Below are 7720 nucleotides of genomic sequence, written 5' to 3' on the forward strand. Positions count from 1 at the left end.
CTGCTCTCCTTTTAAACTCCCGCACCTGGATCTAATTTTTAATAATGCCCAGGTGCGGATAATAATTAATAATAAAACAATTAAACAAAACAATAAAACAATTAGCAAACTAAATGAAATAATAAAGCAACACAAATCAAACAAAAAGGTGCATTCTCACATGGTTTTTTTCCTTTTTTCTTTGCAGGGAGGTTTTAACCCCCTCCCTGCCGTCTCTCACAACCCGCTATGTTACACTTCCCCCCCCTTGTCTTTCCAAGACACAGGCCACGAGACGGCCACCTCCTCCCCTAAAACACAACCACCCACCCTCGAGTCCATAAATGTCAATTTTCGCCCTCTTCCACGGGCGAACTCGAGGGTGGATCGGTCCACGTCCTGGGTCAGCCAGGTAGGGACCGCGCACCGGCGACGAGGGACCCCACCGGTTTGTCAGGGGCGACCGGAACGACAACCGGGGCACTGGAGGCTGCAGTAGCGGGCAGAGGTCTGCAGCTGGGACCCAGTGCAGCGACGTCCGGTCAACAAGGGGGAGCGAAGTAGTGACCAGGGGGAGCGTACGCGACGTCTGGGAGCAGCGTAGCGACGTCTTAGTGACCAGGAGGAGCGGAGCAGGGGACCAGGTGGAGAACTGTGCCCGATCCTGCCGACTCCTGGGCTCCAGGTCAAGTGAAGGGAGGTCCAGGCTAACCGACAGGGTGTCCAGGAGCAAGGGGTGAGGGACTGGACGCAGCGACGCCGGACTGGACCGTAGGGGTGGTGGTCGGGGCTGTGGTGGAGGTACGCTTGTCACCTCCTCCCTAGGCTCCGGAAGCGGCAGCTCCTCCCCTCTGGGCTCTGGCAGCGGCAGCTCCTCCCCTCTGGGCTCCGGCAGCGGCAGCTCCTCCCCTCTGGGCTCCGGCAGCGGCAGCTCCTCCCCTCTGGGCTCCGGCAGCGGCAGCTCCTCCCCTCTGGGCTCCGGCAGCGGCAGCTCCTCCCCTCTGGGCTCCGGCAGCGGCAGCTCCTCCCCTCTGGGCTCTGGCAGCGGCAGCTCCTCCCCTCTGGGCTCTGGCAGCGGCAGCTCCTCCCCTCTGGGCTCCGGCAGCGGCAGCTCCTCCCCTCTGGGCTCCGGCAGCGGCAGCTCCTCCCCTCTGGGCTCCGGCAGCGGCAGCTCCTCCCCTCTGGGCTCCGGCAGCGGCAGCTCCTCCCCTCTGGGCTCCGGCAGCTCCCCTCTGGGCTCCGGCAGCGGCAGCTCCTCCCCTCTGGGCTCTGGCAGCGGCAGCTCCTCCCCTCTGGGCTCTGGCAGCGGCAGCTCCTCCCCTCTGGGCTCCGGCAGCGGCAGCTCCTCCCCTCTGGGCTCCGGCAGCGGCAGCTCCTCCTCTCTGGGCTCCGGCAGCGGCAGCTCCTCCCCTCTGGGCTCCGGCAGCGGCAGCTCCTCCCCTCTGGGCTCCGGAAGCGGCAGCTCCTCCTCTCTGGGCTCCGGAAGCGGCAGCTCCTCCTCTCTGGGCTCCGGAAGCGGCATCTCCTCCCCTCTGGGCTCCGGCAGCGGCAGCTCCTCCCCTCTGGGCTCCGGAAGCGGCAGCTCCTCCTCTCTAGGCTCTGGCAGCGGCGGCTCCTCCCCCTCTGGCTCGGGAGGCTGCGGAGCTCCGCTAGCCTGCTCCCATTCCAGGAGTAACCGCTCCAATTCGGTTGGCTCCCGCTCCTGTCTCTTCTGCGGTGCCAACCCCATCTCTCTCTCCCATCTCTCCAGCTGCTCCTTCTGAGCAGCGGCATTTCTATTGATCTGCTCGATCAGGTCCCATAAATCCATCTTTCTCTGGGTCGTAGGGGCGCCCACACTCTCTGCCACCAAATGTAAAAGTATAACCCTCGTTCGGGTTCGTTGCCCCTTTAAGAACTTGACCCAGAAACACAGGAATGGATTTTTCAAGCGCTGACGCGCTATTTTTTTAATAAACACAAAAATAAAACAAACAAAATACAAAAGCAAAACAAACACCTAGCTCCTCTTGGAGCACTAACTCAACTTTCAGGAACACCCTGACTAACGCGGGACAGCTACGCTGTTTACCCGTCCTTCCCAAAACACACTGGTTTCAAAACAACACTTACTTTTTCTCTCTCTCTCTCTCTCTCTCTCTCTCTCTCTTCCTTTGGCTACTCGGAGACAGCGCACCTCTCTGCCTCCTTCCACTCAGCAGCCCCGATCAGACTGCCTGCTCTCCTTTTAAACTCCCGCACCTGGATCTAATTTTTAATAATGCCCAGGTGCGGATAATAATTAATAATAAAACAATTAAACAAAACAATAAAACAATTAGCAAACTAAATGAAATAATAAAGCAACACAAATCAAACAAAAAGGTGCATTCTCACATGGTTTTTTTCCTTTTTTCTTTGCAGGGAGGTTTTAACCCCCTCCCTGCCGTCTCTCACAACCCGCTATGTTACAGGGACACTGCTGCTGTACCCTTGAGCAAGGTACTTTACCTAGATTGCTCCAGTAAAAACCCAACTGTATAAATGGGTAATTGTATGTAAATAATAGTGTAATTGTATGTAAAAAAGAATGTGATATCTTGTGACAATTGTAAGTCCCCCTGGATAAGGGTGTCTGCTAAGAAATAAATAATAATTATTATTTGTTTATTTAGCAGACCCCTTTATCCAAGGCGACTTACAGAGACTAGGATGTGTGAACTATGCATCAGCTGCAGAGTCACTTACAATTACGTCTCACCTGAAAGACGGAGCACAAGGAGGTTAAGTGACTTACTCAGGGTCACACAATGAGTCAGTGGCTGAGGTGGGATTTGAACCGGGGACCTCCTGGTTACAAGCTCTTTTCTTTAACCACTGGACCACACAGCCTCCTATGTAATAATGGAGTGACAACATTATTCTCTTAATAATCTTCAGATTCTCAGCTGTTTAGTAAGGTATAATACAGTAGATTTTCGGTGGATATTTGTCCTGATACACAAGCCGAAAGTCACGTTATGTCAGTGAGACCTCGAACAGGTAGAATTTTCACCGTAGTGAAAAAGAGAGCAAGCTTTATAAGTACAAGCTCGCTCTCTTGCATCAAGTAGCTTATTACATCTTATCCCCCCCCCCCCCCCCACACACTTTTAGAAAGGCTACGCCCCTATTGGTATACACACAATTTGTATTGTTAAGGAGATTCAGTATTTTTTCCTATTGGAAGAATAATAGTTGAAAGTCAACACTGGAATACACTGTAGCTACTATGAACATATCCATTACATATTTCTCTATATATGAAAGCAGCTGGATCGACAGATAGATTCTTATTCTTAGCTGTTCCACATTTCTTTATTATTCTGTTTTAGGTATGCTCCCCAGAACACCAGGCTCCAGCCCTGGTTGGTGGAGCAAATCAACAGTCGGCGGTACCCTGGTTTGAGCTGGACCAATGAGGCACTAAAACAGTTTCGAATCCCATGGAAACATGACAACCGGAAGGTCTTGACACCTGAGGACACAATGATATTCAAGGTGGGTTTACACTAATTTAAAATATGAAATACCTGTGATAGTTTGAACCTTCCCCAAGAGGACAGCGATTGATATTTTCATTTTCCCAAGGAGGGATATAGTTAATGCAGCAGCTCAGTGCCCTATGTCAGGAGACTCGAGGTTTGAATCCAGGAACAATTTTGCAGTTTTCTATTTCTAAGTTATCCCAGGACTGAAAGGTTAGGTCAGGTCAGAACTGAGGTGTGCTTGCTTGCTTTGAACTAAACTGTGGGTCTTTCCTCTCTAAGATACAACAAACTAGCTCCTAATATCCCCTTATCCAAAATACAATGTGACACCTGGTCTTTGCAATCCAGCTGGTAATAAGATGCCCCAACTTCACATTCACTGAATTAGGGGTGTTCCACAATCCCTCACCCTTTCTAAATCAACCACCCCTGCACAATACTAGCCCTATTAAAAAGCATTGCACTCCATTGAATCAAGGGGTCTTGTTATCAGAGACAATGCTTGTAGCTGATGTTTCTGGTGATCCGTAGACTGTAGGACTTCTACATAAGGAAACGCAGTCTGAGACACCAGAATGAAATCTTGGGACCTGCTTCGAAGCCACAAAAAAAAGAAAAAAGACCGAAAACTAATTTATTAGACATGGGATTTTTTTTAAAAATAACAGTAGCAACTACAAAAAGTGTGTTTTTTCTTAGTCTGTTCACTTTATATCTAGGACTGGGCAGTGGCGACAGGTCAATACAGGGAGGGTATTGACCAGCCTGATCCTGCTGACTGCAGGAGGCATTTCCAGTGTGCTCTGGATAAAGTCAAGAGATTGGTGTTGCGTGCTGATCACAGTCGGGATCCAGTCGACCCACACAAAATATATCGGATTAGCAGTAAGAGTTTGGCTGTCTGTATTTTATTTATTTTTTAATCTGATTAATCTTTATGTAGCTCTGGTCCCTCCGTGTTTATGTCCTCAGTCTCTCACAGATTATCTCCTTACACACTCTGTTTAGGAGCTACAGTACATACAGCCATTACTCAAGATTATAAGACTTTAATTCCTTCAAGAAGTTTGGGATGAAAATCTTCTGTGAGTCAGTCATGCAGTTTGCTTAACACTTCTGTCTCAATATCGCAGGTGGTTTCCAGTTTTTCATCCACTTACTGTATTTCTTTGAGTGTTTTCTCCTGTCAATACTGTGCTTTTTGCTTTTTTATGCAGGTGGAGATGTAAATAGAGGTGTATATGCATATGCACGTCCGGAAATAGGGCCATCTTTCGAAGCTCTTACCTGCCACTTGTCCCTCAAGGTAGAGTAATCTCACTTAACATCTCACTTTGTCCTTTTCTATTTCCCTCTATGTCTGATATACAGTGTAAGCAAATAAATACAAACTATATTGTACAGTAAAACAGAAAGCATGTTGCCTTGCTATTACATTTTATTCCATTCTGAATTGTGCGCACTGCACAGTATTCTCTCCCATTGACAAGCATTGCACTCAGTTGTATAAAAAAACTTTGTCTGTAGGTTAGCATGTATAACCACGAGCACAGAATCTGTGCTGCTATTTTTATTTTTATTTTTTGTTCACGAAGTGGAAGTCATTTTGTTTATCCTATTGTTTTTGCATATAATGTAGTTTATCTCGGTTCAGTCAGCATTCTTATTCACAGAAGAGGCTCCTTAAGTAATATTTTTGTAAACAGTTATAATTCAGGATTAGACAAAGATTATAAACACCTGCCATAACACTGTCACTTTTTTTACAAAACAAGTACATCAGTAACACACATGGAACATTACAGACAAATTGATAAACACAGGGTTGTTGAAAAGCAGCTGTTATTTACCAAGAATCTCTCCTTCTCAGTCCTCTCCTTGGCTTTCTTTCTCAGTAACTTTGTGACTTGCATGTTTTTGTTCTTCGTTCAATAATTGCTACTTAAAACCATTTACTATAATGTGGGTTTATGTAGCCTTCACCATAAATTCAAACACTCAATCCTAAATTATTACGTGAAACCTATAAGAAAGTGAACTTCCCTCCTCAGGAATGTTTTTGCTCTTTCTATTTCTGAGTGACAGCTGGTGTTTTCCAGACTGGCTTGGAGGAGCAGGGTCAGGCATCCAGGTGGCGGATGAAGAAGGAATCCCAGAGGAAGGTGAAGGGATGGAAGGTGGTGGAGGTGCAGGGTCAGGCACCCTGGTGGTGGATGATGAAGGAGAAGGCATACCAGAGGAAGGTGGAGGAGGAGCAGTCAGAGGGAAGGAAGGTGATGGAGGAGCAGTCAGAGGGATGGAAGGTGGAGGAGGAGCAGTCAGAGGGAAGGAAGGTGGAGGAGGAGCAGTCAGAGGGATGGAAGGTGGGAGAGGAGCAGTCAGAGGGATGGAAGGTGATGGAGGAGCAGTCAGGGAAGGAAGGTGGAGGAGGAGCAGTCAGAGGGATGGAAGGTGGAGGAGGAGCAGTCAGAGGGATGGAAGGTGGAGGAGGAGCAGTCAGAGGGATGGAAGGTGGAGGAGGAGCAGTCAGAGGGAAGGAAGGTGGGAGAGGAGCAGTCAGAGGGATGGAAGGTGGAGGAGGAGCAGTCAGAGGGATGGAAGGTGGAGGAGGAGCAGTCAGAGGGAAGGAAGGTGGGAGAGGAGCAGTCAGAGGGATGGAAGGTGGAGGAGGAGCAGTCAGAGGGATGGAAGGTGGAGGAGGAGCAGTCAGAGGGAAGGAAGGTGGAGGAGGAGCAGTCAGAGGGAAGGAAGGTGAAGGAGGAGCAGTCAGAGGGAAGGAAGGTGATGGAGGAGCAGTCAGAGGGAAGGAAAGTGAAGGAGGAGCAGTCAGAGGGAAGGAAGGTGATGGAGGAGCAGTCAGAGGGAAGGAAAGTGGAGGAGAAGCAGTCAGAGGGAAGGAAAGTGGAGGAGGAGCAGTTGGAGGGAAGGAAGGTGGGAGAGGAGCAGTCAGAGGAATGGAAGGACTCCCAGGAACTGACCCCAGAGTATAAGAAGGAGAAAGGTAAGGGGCATTTAAAAGTGCTTAAACTTGTACAGTTTGTTATACATGTGTTTTTAATATAGCTTTTACTTGTATCAAATTTGAATTTGCTTTTCAATGCATAAAAGAAGCAACACAACAAAAAAATACAGAAGGAAAAAAATACATTAGGAATACAGAACAAAACTCTATTTTATACTTATGTATAACACTATGTAACACAATTTTTTGTTCCTGGGTAGTAAGTGTTATTTCCTAATTGCTTATGCCTCAAAAGTATAGAAAATGGCTATTATTCCCCACAAACTTTGATTTTGTGACCAGGACAGTGATATTTTGAAATTTACCTATTTCCAATGAGAAAACGGGCGAATTTGTGTCTTTTTGTTCACTTAGTCAGAAAAAAACAACATATGAATCCAAATTAACATGTATTTATACTAAAGTAATACAAAAATGACTACAAAAGATTTAGAAGTGAGTAGTTTTTCGAGATTTACAATTATACTGTAAATCACTTTCACAAATCAGCCCCCAAATGTAGTCTCCCATCATGTTCTCGTTATACTGTCCTTGGTAGCGGCGTTCAAAGTCCAGTATATCCTGGTGGAAGCGCTCACCTTGCTCCTCCGAGTACGCTCCCATGTTCTCCTTGAATTTATCAAGATGAGCATCAAGGATATGGACTTTGAGGGACATCCTACAGCCCATTGTGCCGTAGTTCTTCACCAGAGTCTCAACCAGCTCCACATAGTTTTCGGCCTTGTGATTGCCCAGGAAGCCCCGAACCACTGCGACAAAGCTGTTCCAAGCCACTTTCTCCTTACTAGTGAGCTTCTTGGGGAATTCATTGCACTCCAGGATCTTCTTTATCTGTGGTCCGACGAAGACACCGGCTTTGACCTTTGCCTGAGACAGCTTAGGGAAGAAGTCTTGAAGGTACTTGAAGGCTGCCGACTCCTTATCTAGAGCTCTGACAAATTGTTTCATAAGGCCCAATTTGATGTGCAGTGGTGGCATCAGCAGCTTCCGGGGGTCCACCAGTGGCTCCCACTTGACGTTGTTCCTCCCCACAGAGAACTCGGTCCCCTGTGGCCAGTCCCGCCTGTGGTAGTGCGCCTTGGTGTCCCTGCTGTCCCAAAGGCAAAGATAGCAGGGAAACTTGGTAAAACCCTGCCTTGGAGACCCATCAGGAATGTCACCATTTTGAAGTCTCCTATGACCTTGATGCCATCTCAGAAAAATGCAGATA

At 47.9% G+C, this 7720-nt stretch overlaps 1 protein-coding gene across 1 annotated transcript in view; it reads left to right on the forward strand.

Annotated features, from left to right (window-relative positions):
* LOC117407892 (uncharacterized) overlaps positions 1 to 7720 on the forward strand; it is a 150059-nt gene that overhangs the window by 23580 nt on the left and 118759 nt on the right. The gene's annotated exons all lie outside the window — the stretch shown is intronic.

The sequence above is a fragment of the Acipenser ruthenus genome, chromosome 48, assembly GCF_902713425.1.
Source record: "Acipenser ruthenus chromosome 48, fAciRut3.2 maternal haplotype, whole genome shotgun sequence".
NCBI lineage: Eukaryota > Metazoa > Chordata > Actinopteri > Acipenseriformes > Acipenseridae > Acipenser > Acipenser ruthenus.